This window comes from Mercenaria mercenaria, chromosome 3 (genome assembly GCF_021730395.1).
Source record: "Mercenaria mercenaria strain notata chromosome 3, MADL_Memer_1, whole genome shotgun sequence".
NCBI lineage: Eukaryota > Metazoa > Mollusca > Bivalvia > Venerida > Veneridae > Mercenaria > Mercenaria mercenaria.
Window position 1 is genome coordinate 48,418,315 of NC_069363.1, and position 23,526 is coordinate 48,441,840.

General features: G+C 35.9%; 1 protein-coding gene across 2 annotated transcripts in view; it reads left to right on the forward strand.

The window, feature by feature from the left end:
* The window catches only part of LOC123524838 (uncharacterized), a 474,072-nt gene that overhangs the window by 82,514 nt on the left and 368,032 nt on the right, over positions 1-23,526 (forward strand). The window lies entirely within an intron of this gene.

Consider the following 23,526-nt stretch of genomic DNA (forward strand, 5'->3'; position numbering starts at 1 on the left):
AAAAGAAAATTTGTTTATTTCAATGTAAGATTGAAATATATTTTACTCGTGAACACCATAATTTACATTTTCACTCGTGGCTGCGCCACTCGTGAAAATATTTAATTATAGTGTTCACTCGGTGAAATACATTTCGATCTTACACTGAAACAAACAAATATCCTCTATACATTCACTATTTGTGGTTTTTAAGTAGAATATCTATATGTAACAAACACAAAGACAATGTGGTTTTATGGGATTTAAATTTTAAATCATGTGCAAATGTCTTAAAAATAAGCATAAGTACCTATACATAACATCTGACCGTATTTATAGACAGTATGTTGATTTACAGCAGTTTTATTAAAATCTAAATTGTAGAAACAATTCTACTCTTTAAAATATCCTCAAGTTTGTGATTTTCCTATGAACTATTATTTTTTAATAAAATCTGTAAGAAATAAAACTTGCATAGAATCCAAATTTTTGAGTTTAGTATATTCTGATGTTTTGAAATGTCGGGGTTCAATAATATTCTATAATGTAGAAAAATGATTGATCAGAACGTGCAAAACTACCTTAAGGATATTAAAAATAATCGGAAACAGGATTTTTTTTTCGAACGGCGAATTACAAGTTAACGTGGGTGGATCCTTTTGTCTGTTCTACGTAGATAATCTAAAGATCAGTAGAGTGGCATCTATCATAACTTTCTGACACTAATAGAAAAAAAAACCGTTTTAACAAGCCACCGTAAAATGTAGATACAAGGACTGAATCCTTTTCTTTATGCATCTAGACAGGTATAATTAAACAGCGCGATCTATGGATTTCCCAGATGACCCAGTGCGTTTTTACCGATCTAAACACACAGAAGATAACATTTAATTCTTAATTAATAATTAAGTTTGCAGAGAACTATTTGAGGTTTTATCTAGAAATATTATAAGATAAAATGGCTTGCCTGTTATCTCAAAAGAACAACATTAACAACAGATGTCCTATTAAAATCATCAGCATTTCTGACATGTGTTTACATGTATAGTTTTGTTTTGTAAAAATGTATAAAATAGCGATGTATTTTTCTTCAACGTGTATGTGGCAATCTGTATCGACGTATCGATTTGGTCTTAAAGTTCATTCCCATTATAGTAACTTTTAACTTGTCCGTTCCAAAAGTCAAAGAAAGAATAATAAATTGTAAACAGACCCACCGAGCTACCTGCAGTTCCTGCTAATCAATGTAGTTTTAAAAAGAAGATCCAGCTGAGACTTCATATTCTTCACAGTTATTTTGATCTATATACAATGTAGATTATTCTAACATATTAGACTGCATTGTACCATATTTTAACAGAGAACGTTGTATGGGTGTACTATTGTTTAATATATATATATGATGAAATGATTATTCTGCGTGATAATTGAATGGTTAAAAGTTCTTATCTTGTACATTCAAAAATAATGGTCTTTGTTACCAAATTGACTTTGCGGTTCAGGATCAATGACTGCATGACAGGTGTTTTAAAAGTTTAAGAAATGACTGCGAAAAACATTAAGTACTAATGATTCTGACACACTCATTAAATCACTTATTTTTTGTCATTTTTGGCTAATCGTACCGACAGGTATCAGTTTGCACAGATCACGCTTGAGGGATATTGTACTTTTGTGGCAGAAGAAATACTTTAAGGCATTCTATATGATGATGTTGATAATAATAATAATAATAATTATTAATTATTAATTATTATTATTATTACTGTGGGAAATTATCTTGTTTCCACATTCTCGTCTAAAGAATTTGAATTTAGGTTAATAAGTGGAAGGTTTGCGTGCACTAAACTGACCATTGCATGACGGTTATTATGTTTTAACTTATTAGTCCCCTACTGGTTGAAAACCAGTTTCGGGGACTATAGGATTGCGCTTTTCCGTCCGTCCGTCATTCCGAGCTTACTGTTGCACACTTAGGTGGCTATAAGAACAATAGGTAATTGTACTTTATCTTTGATGTCATTCATTCCGTAAGATTTTATGTGGCTATTGTTCTTTTACGCGGCTAAAAGAACAATAGAGAGAACAAAAGAGTTGCCACATAAATATCCATATGTAGGAACGTCCGTCCGTTCGTCCGTCTGTCTGCATTTCGTGCACGGTCCTTAACTATGTCATTTATCAAGGGATTTTAATATTTCTTGGCACAAATGTTTCCCATGATGAGACAACGTATGATGTGCAAAACCCGGACATCTAGCTGAAAGGTCAGTGTCACAATTGGAGGTCAAACGTGAACAGGGCTTTTTTCCTGTCTGGTTCATAACTCTGCCATCCATGACGGGATTTTAATATTACTTAGCACAAATGTACCCCATAACAAGTCAGTATGTCATGCACAACTTTCGGTCCCCTATCTCAAGGGTCAATGTCACAATTGGCAACCAAATATTAACATGGCATGAACAGGGTCTGCTTTGTGTACGGCCCAGAACTCTGTCATGGATGAGACAAAATATCATGCGCAAGACCCTTAGCTGAAAGGTCAAAGACACACTTGGAAGTCAAAGTCCAACAAAGCCTTTTTCCTGTCCGGTCTGTAACTCAACAATCCTTAAAGGGATTTTAATATTACTTGGCACAAATGTAACCCATGATAAGACAATGTGTCGTGCGCAACACCCAGACCCCTCACTTAAAGGTTAAGGAAACACTTGGAGGTCAAATGTCGATAGGGTTTTTTCCCCGTATTATCAATAACTCATCCATGAAGGGATTTTAATATTACTTAGCACAAATGTTTTATCCATAATTGATTATGTAACATATAGACTGTATTAACGGGTTTTTCTAGATCTTGTTACATGCATAATATGACAATTGGCTATGTTGAAAGACATCTTCCATTTCTGCTCCCACAATGACAAACCATCGAGATCCTTTTGAGGCTGGATGGAATCAGCTTGTGACTTAATTTGTCTATAAATAACACAATCATCTGCAAAAAGGCGCATGCTAGATGTTACAGCAGCAGCATGGTATGTCATTAATGTAGAGCAGAAGTAGAAGCGGCCCCAAAACAGACCCCTGGGGTACACCTGAAATAACAGGAGCTGTGCTGGAAATTGACCAATCAACCACTATTCTCTGTTTCCTATCTGAAAGAAAAGCTTGTATCCATGATTGAGTGGTGCCCCTGATGCCATAATGGGCAGGTTTCAAAAGTAATCTACTAACATCAAAGGCTTTGCTGAAACTTGGTTTTGTAGAGTAGAGTAGAGTAGGGTAGAGTAGAGTAGAGTAGAGTAGAAGTAGAAGTAGAAGTAGAAGTAGAAGTAGAAGTGAATAGGGTAGAGAACAGAACAGAGTTCCATATAGAGTGTGGAAATGTTTACTAACTCTGCTAGTTTGGCCATCTTCTTTTCCTTACTTACATTAACGATCACCTCCTCAAGAGTCAAGTCAACAGTCCGCCTCTTTGCAGATCAGATTACTTTTGTCTGATTTACAAACATATCAGGAGCCATCAAAAGACGTAGGAAACTCAAACATAATTTTGATTTTTACAAGACTGGCAAAGTCGGTTGCTCGTGTCATTTATCCCAGACAAGTGTATAGTTACCCACATAACAAACAAGACAAATTCACTTGACTTCACATATTATAGCAAAATTATCACGGCATTATTATACCTTAAATATTACAACAAAAATGCATGTCCTTCCTATGATTTCCACCACAACACAGTTATCGGAACCATTGTCTGCTCTTTATTCGAACACTTGTAACATACTTTTAAAATACGTTTTACATCTAGCGAAGCATTTGTACTATTTAACAGTCTGAATAAACCAGGAGAGAGTTTACAAAGAAATCAGTCATATTGATTACTTTTTACACCACCACAAGTTTTCCTACATAAAACCTTCATTTGTCTTTCTGACTCTTATTCATTAACATGTAGCTTTAAATGAATTTATCTGCGTTGCATGAACACATTAATGTATATAGTACGTAATAGTGCTACATCTTCCATATTATGAACAGAACAATATATAATTTCGCTCTTAATGTCTTTTTACAACAGCTTTTTAAACCCTTAGGCGCTGTAATTAATATATTGTCATTCGGAATCATTGAGTGTGTTTTTATACATTCAATTACCCTCATACACAGATTGGTTGCATTTTATGCTTCCAAAAGATGTTCTTAGATATTATCACCTATACTTGTTAACAGTGATTTATTTTGAAAACTATATTTTTCGAACATCATCAAGGTGAGATAATTGTTTTTAATAGAACCTGACCGGGTTTTATTTGTTTCCAAAACACATGTACCGACCAGTGTCCAAGCGCTCGCTTAAGAATGTGTATGCTTTTGTATTGGGATGAGCTGTTGCCAGTTATTACCAAATTGGTTAATTTGTCGTTGCGCGACGGCATCTTTCCAACAAAATGGAAACAGGCAATTGTAAGACCTTTGTTGAAGAAAATGGGACTGGAACTTGAATTCGCAAACTATAGGCCTGTTAGTAATCTATCGTTTCTGTCAAAATTAATTGAAAAAGCAGCTCTGTTCAGGCTCAATGATCATGTAAACAAACACAATCTTCTACCAAAAAACCAATCTGCTTACAGGAAAAACCATTCTTGCGAATCAGCACTGTTACGTCTTGTGAATGATTTACTGGATGCTATGGAGAAAAAAGAAGTTACGGCGCTAATTGCCATCGATCTCAGTGCCGCTTTTGATACTGTAGATCATGACATTCTTGTTGATGTGTTAAACAAGCAGTATGGCGTTCGTGGAACAGCACTGAGCTGGGTTGATTCCTATCTGCGCCCCAGAAGTTGTCGTGTAAGTGTCAATTCAGCCATGTCATTTCCACGCCAATTAAATTGTAGCGTTCCACAAGGGAGCTGCTTAGGACCGTGGCTATATTTGACATATGCGGGGACACTGTTTGATGTTATTCCGCCGTCGATTTCAGTTTACGGCTTTGCGGATGACCACACTGCTAATAAACGCTTTAAACCATCATCTCCAACAGTAGAATCCCAGGCAATACGAGAACTTGAACAATGTGCTAAAACAATCAACAACTGGATGAATGAAAATAAGCTTAAAATGAACACTTCCAAAACCGAGTTCATCATGTTTGGTAGTAGGCAACAGCTCTCTAAGTGTTCAATTGACAAAGTATGCATTGTAGGTGATGAAGTGAAATCAGTGAGCTTTATTCGATATCTAGGTGCATTCCTGGATGAAAACTTGAATCTAAAAGAGCATGTAAAACGGAAGTGTAGAACAGCAATGCTCAACTACTTCAGAATAAAATGTATCCGGAAATATCTTATCAAAGAGGCTACCGAAACCCTTGTCCTGTCATTGGTGATATCCCATTTAGATTATTGTAATGTCATTCTGTATGGTATTGCTCAAAGCGAAGTAAACAAAATGCAACGAATTCAGAATATGTGTGCAAAACTTGTCCTAAATCGAAGAAAATATGTCAGTTCCAAGCAAGCGCTGTATGACCTTCACTGGCTACCAATCAAAGCCAGAATCACATTCAAAATGCCCACCTACATGTATAATTGTTCAGTTGGAAACTCTCCAGAATATCTTTCTGAACTTCTCATAAAACAAACACAGACAAGAAACTTGCGTTCTTTAAACTCCGTTACTGGGTGTTTCGTTGTTCCTTTCAACAAGCGCAAAACGTTTTGGTACTGTTGGACCTAAACTCTGGAATGAATTGCCTCTCGAAGTAAGGAACTCAGACACAATAGATGTTTTCAAAAAGAAGTTGAAAACTCATTATTTTGGAAATTACTTTGCACTCTTTTAGAGACTGTGACTGTAATTTTTAAGAAATTGAAGTAACGTGAACTGGATGATTTTATTGTGTAAATACATTCGAATATGAACTATATTATAACAAATACATGTACAAAATACAGTTGTTTGTAATAACTTCTGGACATGTCGCAATAACCCACTTATTCTTACTTAATAACAAACAGCTGTCTTACTGTATCTTAATATTCTAATATTTTATTAATCTTATCTGATGTCTGATCTTTTTTAATGCTTACTAAATAGTTTATTCACAATGGTATTTATGCTCATTTATGTTATATGTCATTAAATATCTTAATTTTTGTCGTATTTTTATGTATTTGTAAAACGCCATTGAATATGTTTTGCGTAAAAATAGGCGTTTAATCAAATAAAACAGTTTCAGTTTCAGTTTGGTAAAAAGTTGGAACTGAAGTAAATTAAGGATAACTTTTTAGTTTGTTAAATATCCCAGGATGGGGTATTATAACAAAACTAACAAAACTAATAACACAGGCTTTCCGCGAGTGACATATGATATAGTTAACCTTCGAAAAGCAATGACACCCGCTATATATTCTACTGCAGAATAGTTTATTTGGCACAAGACCACAGTTATACGGAAGTGGTTACGCGGAAAATAGTTCCTCTGTTTGATGGTGAATATTGGAGAATTTTTGAGTGAAAGACCTGCAATAAATGGCATGATTTAATAGAGGAGATATGAAATAGTAGGTACATGTACAATTTGACAGAATGAAAATGTCAGAATATGCATAACATGACTTTCTGACAGGGCCTGTTTTGCCTGTTTGCGGCCATCTAGAGAGTATTCTTCATACGCATGTGATTTGGTTCAAAATGGTGGAAAAAAAGAGCCGGTCAACCCAATGTTTACTGTGGCTGGAATTTTTTCTATTGGATAGTTCTGTTGAGTTCAGGTATTTTTATAGGGGTTGGAATGCATGCAAAATTGCTATAGTGTCCAGTGTCTATATAGAACATATAGTAAAAATAACTGTGGTCTTAGGCCATTTGTCAGTATTTACGTTTAACACAGAGGAGATAACTTTAGTGGCTAATGTACCGGATTATTCGACACAAAATTACGCATTGTAATTATCATCATAAAAACTTTTATTTCAGTTCCCTCGTTCTCCTGTCCCATATTCGGTTATTGTAATATTTTACTCGTCATTTAAATGAAAGGGTTGCACCTGTGTAATCATACATTTATCTATATTGTATGGAGACTTAGAAGGCACGACGAAAGTCGGCAAATATAAGCAGCAAATGTAACCATTCAAAGTCAACCTAAAAGCTCAATTACAGATTTATCGAGTTTCTGTAGAACGACTAATAGAATAACTAATATTCATAAGCTATCAGGTTACAATTAACTCTCATACAACAAAATTTTTACACAGACTTTTGTCTCTATGATCACCCCAACCTCCATTTGGTTTCGGAGTCAAATATCTATTATCATAAAGTTCAAGTGTTAGCTTTCTACTAGGAAATAAACATTTATTATTTCACCTGTTGATTTTCAAATTTAAAATTCCTTTGCCCTTGAGTTACAGACTCTGCTTTTGTGGTGGATTCTACTGAAATAACAATATGCAGATACCATTTTCTGTATGATATAGAATTTTGTCCTTTTCCTCGTCATTCCCTGATCTAATTTAGCGTATTTATTATTTATTTGCTAAGGGCTTTGAAGTTTCCGTTCTAAACAATAACTCCGTCTCCTCACACGACCATTTATCATAACTGTTGACTTGTTAATACACTAATCACTAAGACGCGTCATATCATGTTTCCCGTGAGGGTCTAAATAATGTTGGCGTCCGCTTGAGGTCGTGAAGTGTTCCCTAGAATTTTATTGTCGTACCCATCAGCAGTCAAACTGCTGACGATAACTTTAATCTTAAAGACACAGATTTATTAGAGCTTGCTCGTTTTGTAAAACAGTCACTGCTCAAATTGTCTAATGTCCAGTCCATAAGTACAGAATTTCTGTTTTATATGACAAAATGTTTCTTTAAGGAAGTGGACCCGTCATGACTATCGGAACTTTTCCTTCGCTTACGTATTCTCCTAGACTAGCTCCTATATGGCATGTCAAACGTTGCAAAATTATATATGTATGTTATTATTATTGTATGTTTGTTATTGTTATTCAATGTCATGTCATTCATATTCTAAAATTTGCTATTGTTATTGTATATGTCGTTATTCTTATGGTATGTTCGATATTCCTATGGTAAAACTCATTATTGTTATTCTATGTTTCGTTATTGTTATTGTATCTTTGATATTGTTATTCAATGTCGTGTCATTCATATTCTAAGTGTTATCATTGTTATTCTATATGTCGTTATTCTTATTGTATGTTCGATATTCTTATTGTAAAAGACGTTATTGTTGTTGTATATTCATTATTGTTTTTGTAAGCTTGATATTCTTATTGTATGTGCGATTTCCCGCGATATAAATAGCACAGCGACGCTATACAAATACAATCACATAACTTAGAATAAGAATGACACGTTTTGTAATTAGAATCGTCAGATATTGAACAACAATGATGACTTTTACCATAAGAATATCGAACATACAATAAGAATAACGACATATACAATAACAATAGCAAATTTTAGAATATGAATGACAAGACATTGAATAACAATAACAAACATACAATAATAATAACATACATGTATAATTTAGCAACGTTTGACATGCCATACTCCTAGACTATGATAAAATTAATATTTTGTAATTTTTTATTTATATCCTATGTCCAATATCACAGACTGATAATATTACAATCAGTTCTCCGCGAAAACTTCTAAAACATACTGGCATTTGTCATTATTACATAAAATAAAAGAAAATTTAGAAAAGTTGAAATTTTGTGACAAATTCTTTATTATCAGTCTAGCGGCTAGTCTAGTATTCTCCGAGTGCGATTTCGGCATGTTTTGAAAATGAGCCGCGCCATGGGAAAACCAACATAGTGTGTTTGCGACCAGCATGGATCCAGACCAGCCTGCGCATCCGCGCAGTCTGGTCAGGATCCATGCTGTTCTCTTTCAAAGCCTATTGCAATTAGAGAAACCATTAGCGAAAAGCATGGATCCTGACCAGACTGCGCGGATGCGCAGGCTGGTCTGGATCCATGCTGGTCGCAAACACACTATGTTGGTTTTCTCATGATGCGACTCAAATCAATTTTCTGTTAAGGCCGAGGGATGCCGAAATCGTATACTGGGGATACGTTATCGCACGGAAATTGCCGAGTGTCCTTGCGGGTCCACTACCTTAAGTGAAATATAATTTGACGAAAGTAGTTTTTTTTAGGATATTTTAAGCAGACGCTTAAAATATTCATTGTACAGAGGGATACGCTTTGCATTAAAGTATCAGCCTCCATGATAAAAATTAGACTGTATGGAAACAATATGCCGACCTCTGCACATGTCTTAATGTCCTTGTAAAATTTGAAGGTGAATGCTATACCCATGTTGTGCTCGTTGGCTCATTTTGTGTTAACGACCTATGATGCGCAGAATAGTTTTCTTTTTGGTGTATTGTAACAGGCCGTTACATAAATGATAATTGTTTTTCTTCGTCTTAATCAAGCGTTCCTATAGTTCAGTTTTGAGGTTAGCGATATTCTTAAACTTTTAATAATGGAACGGTCCGTCATTAAGGTAATGCTTACAAATCAGTATGATTCAGCACGATTTTTTAACACAAAATCTACCGCTTTAATAGCCCTGATAATACAGGTACAGTATATATATTTTGTGGGTGTGGGTTTGATATCCACCAGAATCGCAATTTTTGTTAGTATTTTATTCTATAGATTTTGATATTTCGTTATGTGAATCCATATCTTCTCTTGACTTGTAGATAAAGTGAAATAATATGGAAGTATGTCGCGTAGTGTTATATTTTTTTTCAAGAAAGTATAAAATATTTTACAGAATACACTTGCAAGGTGCTGTATCCATGTGCCAATACAATAAGTGATAACTGTAATTCTTGGCTAGAAAATAATTGTACTGTAGGCTCTGTTTCCAGGAAATTACTGATACAGCTGGAGAAACGTACGGATAATGATCCAGGAAACTACCGATACTGCTGGTGAAACGTACGGATAATGATCCAGGAAACTACTGATACAGCTGGAGAAATGTACGGATAATGATCCAGGAAACTACCGATACAGCTGGAGAAACGTACGGATAATGATCCAGGAAACTACTGATACAGCTGGAGAAACGTACGGATAATGATCCTGGAAACTACTGATACAGCTAGAGAAACGTACGGATAATGATCCAGGAAACTACCGATACAGCTGGAGAAACTAATGATCCAGGAAACTACCGACACAGCTGGAGAAACGTACAGATAATAATCAGGAAACTACCGACACAGCTGGAGAAACGTACGGATAATGATCCAGGGAACTACCGACACAGCTGGAGAAACGTACGGATAATGATCCAGGAAACTACTGATACAGCTAGAGGAACGTACGGATAATGATCCAGGAAACTACCGACACAGCTGGAGAAACGTACGGATAACGATCCAGGAAACTACCGATACAGCTGGAGAAACGTACGGATAATGATCCAGGAAACTACCGATACAGCTGGAGAAACGTATGGATAATGATCCAGGAAACTACCAATACAGCTAGAGAAACGTACGGATAATGATCCAGGAAACTACCGATACAGCTGGAGAAACGTACGGATAATGATCCAGGAAACTACCGATACAGCTGGAGAAACGTACGGATAACGATCCAGAAAACTACCGACACAGCTGGAGAAACTAATGATCAGGAAACTACCGACACAGCTGGAGAAACGTACGGATAATGATCCAGGAAACTACCGATACAGCTGGAGAAACGTACGGATAATGATCCAGGAAACTACCGATACAGCTGGAGAAACGTACGGATAATGATCCAGGAAACTACCGATACAGCTGGAGAAACGTACGGATAATGATCCAGGAAACTACCAATACAGCTAGAGAAACGTACGGATAATGATCAAGGAAACCACCTATACAGCTGGAGAAACGTACGGATAATGATCCAGGAAACTACCGATACAGCTAGAGAAACAAACAGATAATGATCCAGGAAACTACCGATACAGCTGGAGAAACGTATGGATAATGATCCAGGAAACTACCGATACAGCTAGAGAAACGTACGGATAATGATCCAGGAAACTACCGATACAGCTAGAGAAACAAACGGATAATGGTCCTGGAAACTACCGATACAGCTAGAGAAACGTACGGATAATGATCCAGGAAACTACCGATACAGCTGGAGAAACGTACGGATAACGATCCAGGAAACTACCGATACAGCTGGAGAAATGTACGGATAATGATCCAGGAAACTACCGATACAGCTGGAGAAACGTACGGATAATGATCCAGGAAACTACCGATACAGCTGGAGAAACGTACGGATAATGATGCAATATGAACGGTATTTGCATTAAAATGACATTTACCTGATAATAATGGAAAAAATTACATTTTGTAATTACAAAATAAAGTCATATAAATATAGTATGTACCTTATACATGTAGTTTCGAAAGAATATTTTTGACGTACATATTGTTTACTTTATTTCTTTGCATGTTTCTAGTTTAAAATAGACATTTAAACATTAACCTTGCAATTTTTATAAGTAATAATGATTTTAATTTGACATATTTCTGCGAGACAACATTAATTTGATATTTCAACATTTCAAATAATTGTCAAGTTTTGTTCAAGAGAAAATAATGTTAATTATTTCTTTTGACAGTAAATCGTATTATAGACTTGGAAGGTATTATTAGCTTAATAACAACATATGTAGAGGGAAATCGTTTGTCTTTAAATTCGTAAACTACTGAAACTGAAACTGAAACTGAAACTGGTTTATTTGCTTAAACGCCTATTTCTACATTTAAAACATATTCAATGGCGTTGTACAATACAAGTTGAAATAAAACTACAGTGCAGCTTTCATTAACAGACCACCTGAGAGAAGGTAAAAAGGGTTTCTTCATGCAAAAAAGTTTCTTAGTACAATAAAATGTACTCTTTATGACATATTGAAGGAACTGAAAAGTGATTTTCGAAGGCAAGTGGTTCTCATCAGACGTGCATTTTTTGGTCGTACGATTTTGCAGGACAGAGGTACCGTAGTCGAATTCGCAAAAGGTCAGCTCCGGTCGTAGACACTGCAAGGCAGCAGTACGCTGTTCGCTGCCTGGTCGAAGAAAAAGAAAGCAAGGCATATGCAAGTATGCCGCAAGGCTGTCGTAAGAATTTGCAAAACTTTCTTGTAACCGCACAACAAAATGCAAGCTTTTGCAAGACAACTGTACGAAGATCTTACGTACTTTGTGCGTATTTATTACAGACTTTATGGCATTGTTTTAATTAAATTGATAATTGTTTTATATGCGATAACAGCATGTGTTAATTTTTTATTTTATGTGCGTTTTTACATTTTGACCATTACCCTGCTAAATTTCTATAATGAATTTGTCCATCTTTCAATTTGGACAGTACCATTAACTGTTAAAAGGGGTGCTTACCAAAAAGATACTGACTGAATGACGAACAGTGCAGATCATGATTTATGTTTAGGTGGCATGAGAAATGTTATCAGTCTGAAATCTCGTCAGCATGAGTTGGGTGAGCTGAGCGGATCTGCCTTTTCTAGAGGTGGGAAGACAAACAGCTGCTGCAGGGACCGTTGGGCAGCTGTGCAAATTCGTGCGATAGTCGTACGTTTCGCAGCGGTATTTTGCAACAAAACGCAAGGCAGCTGCAAGGTGTTCGAGTGTTCTGCATTATTTCAAAAGGGTTGCAAACGTTTACTTTTTTCTGCACAATATATTTGGCTATATACATGTAAAATGTATAAGAATATCTTATGTCAATAGGTTTGTACCACTAGCCACTTTCAGAGTACTCACTTTTTATGGATTTCTGACAGAAATTATTTTTCGCCTAAAATGTATGGGTTAGTCCCTTTAAAGAGAAACGTATTTTCAAAGCTGAGAAAACAAATAAATAACTTTATATAAGATATTGATACGAAAACTTTACATATCCAAATACTAGAAAATACGACAAATATAGTATATGAAGGAGCTTGAAAACAGTTATAGTCTGTAGATAGGCATATTAGTATAAAGTACATAAGTGTTCATACGACACTGATACCCCTACTTCCTGTCAACGACGGTCATATATCAATTGTTGACAATGCAGGGTTAAGTTAACTTTCATATTACCTTAGGCTGGGATACAAGTCATCGGTGGGGTGGGAGGTGGCGTATCGAAAAGGCTGTTTTTCTTCATTTATCTTTTTTTCTCAGGAAAGGTAGAGGTATAGTAAGAGGGAGAGATCGGTGTGAAGTGAGCAGTTAGCAGTTGCAGCAGTTCAGCAGTTAACTGCTAGAACTGCTAGCAGTTGGAGCAGTTAACTGCTTCAACTGCTGGCAGTTACAGCAGTTAACTGCTAGAACTGCTGGCAGTTACAGCAGTTAACTGCTACAACTGCTGGCAGTTGCAGCAGTTTACAGCTACTTGTATCATAGTCCATCAAAGGGAAATTAATCAGAAAGAATTCCTCGGAATTGCATTCCCTTATAATTGTAACCGTTCCATCTGCTCAGACTTAAAATAGTGCCAACTTAAGCTGATCTTGTATGATGCACTTAACTAGCAACCCTCCAGTTCACTCAAGTTTCACGTAGGATGCAACTTTCCAGCCATGCTATAGCTCCAAACAGCAGATATTTCAGCGGGATGGTTACTACCCTAGGTTCGTACACTGGGTATATCAAGTTTACTCTAAAGTTAGACCAAGTAAAATCCAAGCTGAATAGCAGTTTTCAAATATATTTACAAAACCCTTAACAATAGCGAACAGCTAAGTTAATACATCATAAAATAAAATGTGACAAGTAAAATCATGAATACTAGGTACAGTTCATAGATGAGGCTTTGCTAAGAACTTGCGGGTTGTGACGGAAGAGGGCCGTCCTTAACCCATAATGTAACATATACTATATAAGGGTTATGACAGAATTGGGCTGCCTGTACCCTTTTAGCCTTTAGCCTTTAGCCTGCTGGTGATTCTGCCTTTGCGACCAGTGCAGACCAAGATCCATGCAGGCTGACCATGGTCTGCACTGTTTGTTATTCAGTCAGTAAATTTTCATTAACGCCCCTTCTAAAAGTAAATGGTATTGCGCAAACTGAATGATGGAACAGTCCTTTTTAGAAATTCTGCAGGGAAAAGGTTAGATGTAGAAATTTATGTGATCAGCTGGGTTATGACAGAAAATGGCTGGCCGTAACCCACGGATTTGTGACAAAAAATATGCTAGACGTTGGGTCAGAGTTGCTGACCTGGTTGCTTTGATTTCATTAGTATTTATGTAAACTTTCAGTAACAGTTAAAGTGGTATGAAATTAGCATATTAACATATTCATAAGTAATAAATATTTTACTCATAACATGATCAGAATTCTTTTATATTTTAAAGAGAAATAAAATTGCTCTTAGAATAATTATTAATATGTAATTCTAACAAACTGTATTATATGCTATGAAACAAATGTATTTAAATTTTCAGAATAAAAGGGAATTAATTCATGTATAATTCATTATAATCATCTTTCACTAAAACGAAAGTAGGGAATTCCAAATTTCAAAGTGGAAACTGAAAAGATTTTGATAGTTTCGCATGTGTCCCGGCACTAAATTTATATATAACACGTATACGCATTTTACATGCATTAATATTCAAGCAGTTATTTATCATTATAATTGAACAAAGGAGAGGTAAAAAGAATAAATATAATGTATAACAAGAAACGAAATGAGTGGGGGTGCGTCAAAGTCTGGGCAGAACGTAAAATGGCGAGTTTCGGTGTCGGGGTCCAGTCCCGCAACAGCAGAAGAAACTGGGGTGCCACCGGGTGGTCGTTGTAGAGAGGGTGGACGCCCGACACGCCCGGGTGGTGGCCATCCTGGTTAAGGTCTGGTTTCCGAGCAAGGGTGGACTTTGGTGTTTGGCCGGGAACGCCCGAAAACGCCATTTCGCCTCCAGCAGTTGATTGCCTGGCCGTAACCGTAGAAGAAACTGGGGTGCCACCGGGTGGGCGTTGTAGAGGGCGTCCGTGCATGCGGACCCGGCATAGCGGCCATCCCGGTTAAGGTCTGGTTTTTTCGTGAGCGTGCGTCAAAGTCTGGGCAGAACGTAAAATGGCGAGTTTCGGTGTCGGGGTCCAGTCCCGCAACAGCAGAAGAAACTGGGGTGCCACCGGGTGGTCGTTGTAGAGAGGGTGGACGCCCGACACGCCCGGGTGGTGGCCATCCTGGTTAAGGTCTGGTTTCCGAGCAAGGGTGGACTTTGGTGTTTGGCCGGGAACGCCCTCCCCTTTTTTGACTTGCTTATTTGCTTATTTGTAATGTTTCTCCAGTGGGATAATCGTCGTGTAGTTTTGACTGAAGACACCATGTTTTCACTTCCAAGGACAGGTTTTCTCTCTAAATAGCATTCGCCTAGTAGGTTCTTATAATACTGCCCCCCCCCGCCCCCCCCCCCCCCCCCCACCACACACACAAAATAATAATATAAAATAAAATGAGTCTAGGTAAATAGAATGATGACAGATGCGCTTTTCATCACCAAAGTATAATTTACTTTAGATTTTGTAGTAGTAATGATTTACTACTGGGTTTCACATGGTCTCCCGTTTTATCTATTTCTTTCATCTATTATGTCATAAAGATTCACACTTATTCTGTCCACTTCCTTGAAAAAAAGTAAGATTAAGGTGTTGTCGCGACCCTATAAGAGCTTGAACCTACAACTCCAGGATCGAAAGGCAAACACCTTGAGATTGACCCCGTTTAAAGATTTTTTAATCAATCACTAGCCAAAATTAACTCCATGTGATCTCAAGTCGGGACTATCTTTTAATGCCGGGCAAAAGACAAAACCACATTGGAACTACAACCAGTGAAATCGGAACCTTGACACATTAGTTCCGCGCACACGATACTAGGGGGAAAAAAAGGCAACATTGTTCCGACAAGATATTATACGTACTATAACAATGTAATATCATAACAGTTACATTAATGTAACTACAATTTAAACATACTGAGGTCTTTTTCTTTATAAAGGTATTAGACACAACAATTCTATTAATTCAGTACCAAAGACATGATGTTGGCGTTGTATGCTGAATTGACAGAAATGGTTGATGTCGCAACAATTTAAAACTGTAATATTTTTTCAACATGAACCAACATGTTTCTGAAAAAAAAAAACAATGCTTTTTAATGCTGTATAATTACAAAGCACTAAATATGTGCACATTTTGTAATTAGGTATCTGGCATACTGACAATCCGTTGCTGAAGCAATACATGATAGTTTGATTCTAATATGAAAATTACATTTAACAGGTACGAATAAAGAGTGCTGCTTTATATACATTTAATCTTCTATTTCACATGAAAGGCTTGTTACACTTAAAAGCTAATTTACGCACATTGTATGGATTACTAGGTAGGCAGGATAGAACTCACTCTACGCACTCCTACGTTTTTTTCAGCGTTGTTAGCACAAATACACGTTGCACGGTGACGTGTCCACCTACAATATTTGGTGCCTTAAGTGAGACGTGAACTAGTGCTTCCCCATTCTTCCATCTACGTTTTTACATTAAAAAAACATATTACAATCGCTCGAAATAATAATCAGCGGAACCATGTTTTAATTATCCAAACAATACTAATCAGTTACACGCTGTGTGGATAATTCACTCGGACAAGACTCGTGGAATTCTTTCGCAGGTGTAGGCCCTATACTCTGCGTATTGTTTATATAATTTTATGTTAAAATATGTTTATGCTAGATCTTATTTCAAAAATAAACGTAGCTACATATGGTTCGCCCTCAAAATTGGGAATACAGTAGTAACATGGATTCTGTTAATTTAATGTTTGTTGTTACAACAGTAATAGAATAAAGAATGTTGTTACCGTAACTGCTATTAAAACCTAAAAGCAGCAAAACTGTAAGTACTACTCCAGTGCAAACTTCCGGTGGTCCGTAGGTTTGTGCTACTTCAAACTGTATACATTGTATAGATGTTACATTCTTACTATTTTTCAGCTTTGTAATTGACATTTCATACATTCGCTAAGTTTAACTGATGTAGCTGCTGGCAGTTGTAGCAGTTAACTGCTGTAACTGCCAGCAGTTGTAGCAGTTAACTGCTGTAACTGCTGCAACTGCTAACTGCCAACTTCCTGCTGGTGAGGGAGAGGTTGAGTGGGGGTGAATCCTAAATAAAACACCAGGTGCACTGTTTGGCGAACTGAATAACAGTCTTATAAAGCTTCATGACTACAGGTCAAACACTGTTTGAGATATGTGCAACGAAATGTTTAAGCCGTAAATGCTTAATTTTTGACTAAGGCATGGGTCAGAACTCTGGCATTTCTGGGTGGATTCTCAATCAAAACTACAGGCGCATATCTAACATGCTTTATAACAATGCTCTGATGTTTAATGACTCTAGGTCAAATACTTTTGTAGATTTATGCGTCATCAACATTTAGTTTCTTAATGCATTATGGGCGGTAACTCTGATCTTACTGAGTAAAATCCCGAAAAAATTCCAATGTGCATAACTGCTCATGCTGAAGACATTAGGTAAAATATTTTTGAGATATGCACGACACAAATTCGTGCGGACGGACGGTCACCCCGACAGACGGGCGAGCAATTGTAAATCTAAGTGCCCTCACTCTCTGAATACCAATATGCTTCCAAGTTATACATTTATTGATAAACTATAGATACTTCTATATTTTGCAATTTATAATGTTATTGTGTCACATTACATCAAAATTACTGGAATATAGTAAAGCTCTACACAAGACCAAAGACTAAAACCTTAAATGTCGTTGACTATTTCAAAATCTGTATGTTTATTTTTTGTTTTCATAATGGTAATTGTTGAATGCTACGTACAATATTTAATCAAATAAATGCTAATTTTAAAATCATATGTAAGAATGATGTAGGAGGGGACTTTTAGTTCAAAGTACTTCACTAGTTTACATATATAGAGGGAAAAGACGGAACAAAAAAAACCCCACATAAATGATCCACTATGATCTTAATCCAAAGTATACAGTTGATCTTCGTTTGCTCAATCGCAGATAATTTGAAAAACACTTTTTTTCGCTCGAACTGATCGCCAGGCCCCGGAAAAATCTTTTTTATACTGTATATTTTTCGATGGTTCGAACTGCCAATACCTTGGACAAATCTTGCCTGACCCTTCAAGTTTGAGCGAACAAAGTCCGACTGTAATACTACATTGTCATGTTAATCTTCAGTATAAACAGTAATTCTATTTCTTGTAAACTGTGCGTTTTAGGAGAGTAATGTGCGATGCCTTTGAAATGGGTAAGTATATTTTCCCGTCCATTATCATAGTTTTCTTCGTATTCCTAGGGGTACAATTGCACTTTCTGGCTGGTATCAGTGGAGTATCGCCTCACGGGTAACTGTTTTGGCGGTAACTAGAAAGAGGATCGATATCGCATAAACAAGTACCCTCGCGTCGGAAATTCCTATAACCAGTGGGAGATTCTTATATTCATCCGTTTTCAATCTAATGCTCTGTTTTAGGCATTGACCTGTTAATCACGTTTGACAACCAGAAACGGTCACTTAAGTTTTCTTCACATCAAAAAGTGTTGCTTTTCCACTTTAAAATTACCAACACCAGCACCCCTTTTCCTATTTTATGCCCATTTCTGTATCTTGAATATAATTAAAATGTACTGTTGTAGGATTTTCGAAGTAACCCTTCTGCCATATCTTTCCACTACAGTTTTTATTTGTGGCGGCCCTGTGTTGCTGTGCTCTGTCCTTCCGCGAAATCTACCGTTACCTTCTAATTTTGGTAATAAATAAGTACCAAATATATTTGTTTTGAGAAATAGAAGTACATTGTAAATACACAAGTTTCAACTGAAAGTAAAATAACCCAACGAATCACATCGTGCGACTTTAATTAAAATGATAATTTTCTAATGAGATCAAGACCCCGTATGGCGTAATGGTCAGAACAATGGCTTTACATTCAAGAGGTTATGGTTCGATCCGATCCTCGGCAGAGGCAAGACGTAACGTTTTTGTTTTTAACTCACCTAAGCACGAAGTGCTCATGGTGAGCTATTACGATCACGCTGCGTCCGTCTTCTGTCGTGCGTGCGTGCATGCGTCCTTCGTCAGCAATTTTATGTAACTTCTCCTTCGAAACCACTGAATTTCAAAATTGTTCAAATGATTCCGGTTTATTGAACATATAGGTCACTCTGGTTAAAATATGTTTTCAGCTATGAACTCTTAAAATCTTCTTCTCTGAAGCGACAATAGCTAGAGCCCTGTTAACTGACTTGTGATATCATTCAGGGTATTGCCCTAGGGTCAGAAATGGCGACACTCCTGAGTTTGAGATGCATAAACTATATACTCATATACTAGTATAAGAAACTTTGAAAATCTTCTTCCATAATCCATGATAGCTAGAGACTTGATATTTGGCGTGTGATATCAGGGATTGACTACTATCGTTACTGTTCAAATTATTGCCCTAGGTTAAAAAAGTTCATGCTCATGAATGTGTGTGACATGTATATATAATATAATATAGGCTAATATGAACGAAATTTTGAATATTTTCTTCTCCGAATCCATAATAGCTAGAGCTTTGATTTTTGACATACGATGTCAGGGTAAAAACTCTCAATACTAATTGTTCAAGTTATTGCCCTAGGGTGAAAAATGCTCCACAGTTTATACTATAGGCTTATACATGAATTACTTTGAAACTCTTCCCTAAAGCCATAATAACTAGAGTCTTGATATTTTGCAATTGATATCAGGGTTTGACTCTCTACCATAATTGTTCAAAGTATTGCCCCAGATTCGAAAATGGCCACGCCCTTGAGTGTGACATATATATTATAGGATTGTAGCCTACTTAGTGGGGTCAGGATGCTTTAATGAAATACGCTACAATTTACGGGACTACCAGATAGGGTTGTTTCAATACTCCTGCAGTAGCAAGGAATAGAAGACGACAACGATATCAGTTGTTATACTCTGTATTAAATGCAAGAATGCATTATAACTGCCAAAAACATACGGAATAGTAATCCTATATAATAAATAATCATATTTCATGAAGTGCGCCAGCTCTCAAATTGGGACAGTTGCCATAGTAAATAGAAGACCGTTTTCTAAAATCTGTAAAATCCTAAGTTAACAATTTTAGATCTGTTTCCTAAAACTCATACTAAAACGATTTCATATGTACGTTATACCTATAGTTGTATTTAAATAATGCTAATACATTGATCCTTAAGTTTGTAATCCGAAATTTAGAAAAGATTCCTAAATTACTCTCTCTCTAAGAATGATTTTGAATTGTATGATAGTTGTGTTGACAAATTTAAATAATGGCGCTTTCGCAACTGTCCTAATCAAAATGAGGCTTGTCGCTCTATTTATAAGCTTTGGTCCGTTTAGGGTTTTAGGAGAGAGGTCCCAACCAATCAGATTGCACTTAGAATTTTTCTAAGCCAATCAGAGTTGGGTAGGAAATATCTTCCTAAAATACGCTGAGCGGAATTACCAAGTAAAATTACGAATAACATGACATACAACAAAATATGAGCAATAATACACAAAAATAACATATCTCTTATGTTAGAAAAGATGAAGAACATTTGGGTAGACAAAATGTAATTGATGAAATAAAACGGAGAATTCCGATGATTGATAGTTCCAAATTTAGACCGCGATTGAAATTAACAATAATATAAAGTTTTAGTGAAGTTAATAATTAAAATATGTTTCTGGCATCCTATCAATGCACATTACACAAAATGATGAAAGTGCAACAGAATATGAAAATGGATTTTTTACACGCTGCAGTAAACAACATGGCAGCCTCCAGGAGCAGTTTTAGGAAATTGACATTCACACAAAATACAGATGAATGGATGAAGTCAAGTTAATAAATGGTGACAATTTAGTTAAAGCACAATATACTTCTTGGAAATATGAAATAAGAAATAGATAGTTTAGTTTATACTTATTGTAGTTTTTTTTTGTGATGAAAGCCTAAAGCTTATTTGAACCACTCCCCATTCCGCTTCCTGGAAAAGCAAGTACAGGTATGAGAAGTCATGGTCGTGCCACCCACCCCCAGTGGGGCTCGAACCCACGACCCCGGGTTGAGCGGCCGATACCTTAACCACAAGTCCACCGCTCCCCTGACAAGAAACATATACATGAATGACCATGGGAAAAGATAGTGCATGATTGTAACTGGCATTGCAGAATAAAAAAAGTAACTGTCATTCTTCATTATCATCATTTAAACATTAGATGAAATAAATCATAGTAACATTTAGAGAATACATAAAACATGTAACGCATATATCCTAGAGACTTATATAAAATCTTCTTCTCTGAAGACATAAAGCTAGAGCCTTGATATCTGGCATGTGATATAAGAGTTGAGGTTCAAATCCTGACAATACAAGCCTATTATCAAAGTTCTAAGGTAATGGATTGAGAGAAGATTTACTATGTTCCCTATGTATAAGCATATAGGACAGATGTAGTGCTAAAGGGTGAACCCATTTCTGGCATAAGGACAGTTATATAATCAACAATGCTAAGGGGTCATATAATGGTAACATATACCAAATGTTAACCCTTAGCATGCTGGACACGATTGATTCTGCCTTTGCAACCACTGCAGATCATAATCAGCCTGTACATCCTTTTATATCAAATATTTGTTTAAACTTCGATATAAAACTAAAAAAAACCAGCAGTATTATGATGTACATCTCACGGTATTATTAGAATTAATAACATATAGAAAAGATAACAGAAATATCAAAAATCTAAAAACAAAAAAAAAAAAAAAAGAATTTTCACTTTAGTTGACATTTTGTGTTGTAAAGATAAAAGCTATTTTCTTCTTATTGATATTGTTGTAGAGCAGACTTTATGGTTTATTCAATAATTATAAATACATTGAATCAGCTTTAAACGTTAACATTTACTTTTAGATTAAATTAATGTCTATATTTTTAAAACATTGACACAAACCGGAAATTAGCGACTTTAAACATTATAATAATAGTTGCCTTCTAACTTCAGATGGACAAAATGCTAAAACAAGTTTATCCCCTGTGTTTTTTCACTGGAAACGTTAGTACATGGATAGATTTCTCATAATTTTGCTCACATACCAATGTCGGCTAAACTATGATCATATTAAAGAACATATAATTAGTATATTTGTAAAATAAACACGCATTTCATTCAGAGTTTCTTTTATATCAGTAAACATGATAAATCATTTTAAATGACCAATATTTAACAAGATGTGTCAATCCTTTCAAATCAAGGACAAAGGTCTAACAAGAAAAAACAAAACACAAAAACAACAACAACAAAGAGCGCAGCCGCTTCTACAAACACCACATATAGAAATATGTACACAGCGTTTCTACCAAAAAACAAAGAAAATGAAATAGAATGCTCGTATTGCATGTCAAATGAAGATTTGTGCCAAACCAAGTGCATAGATCAATGAATTAAATCATATTGTCCGTAAGTATTGACACGGCACTCATGAATATTCCGTTTTTCTCCGTAAGTTAATTTTCGGTTTCCGAACATAAATAGCGGTATAACTATTACATATATAATTCTTAATTGATAAACTGTCGCATGTACAGGTAGGTGTGCGGACAAAGCGTTTAGCTGCCAATATCAGGCTTATGGGTTCGAGTCCTACGTCTGACCATATCTTTTCCCCCCAAAAGTTTATATGCAGACTTGCTTATTTGATCAAACGCATCGTGATAATTATGGTTCATTTATTAACAATAATCATATTTACCCGTTGTAAAAAAGTGGAATAAAATTGTTTTAAAAGTATCTTAGATAAAAAGACAAATTACCTGTCACCAGCGTTCCAGAAAATAAATACTACAAGAGAAAACAATTAAAATTCATGAAATATGATACATAGAATAATGTAAACGATCACATTACAATACATTAAATTGAAAAAGAAAAATGATTTAAATGATTTCAAACCCGTGGTAACGTGCGTGGAAGTCATACACCTTACCTCTAGGCCACCGTGTCATCGGTTAACTTTATATGTTACTTTAGAAATACAGATACTTTCAGGATACAAATATTGCGTAAATTAACGAAAATTCCCGAAAATATTGGCGAAGATTAATGAGTGCCAGGTCAATACTTACGTATAATATCAAGTAGAAAGAACTTGTTCCAATCGTCAAACAATAAATGTTTGCCAATGTTTTCCATAATAAATATTCTAAAATTAATAAGTTTAGATAAAAAAAACCGGAAAACCATTCTGAAGCTTTTTGTAGTACTAGTATCGATTTGTTCAACCAACCATCGTTTATTGCAATATTAAAGCATAAAAACGTTCCGGAGTTTAATTCGCGCTAAAGTTTTTACTTTTGATGTAAAACAA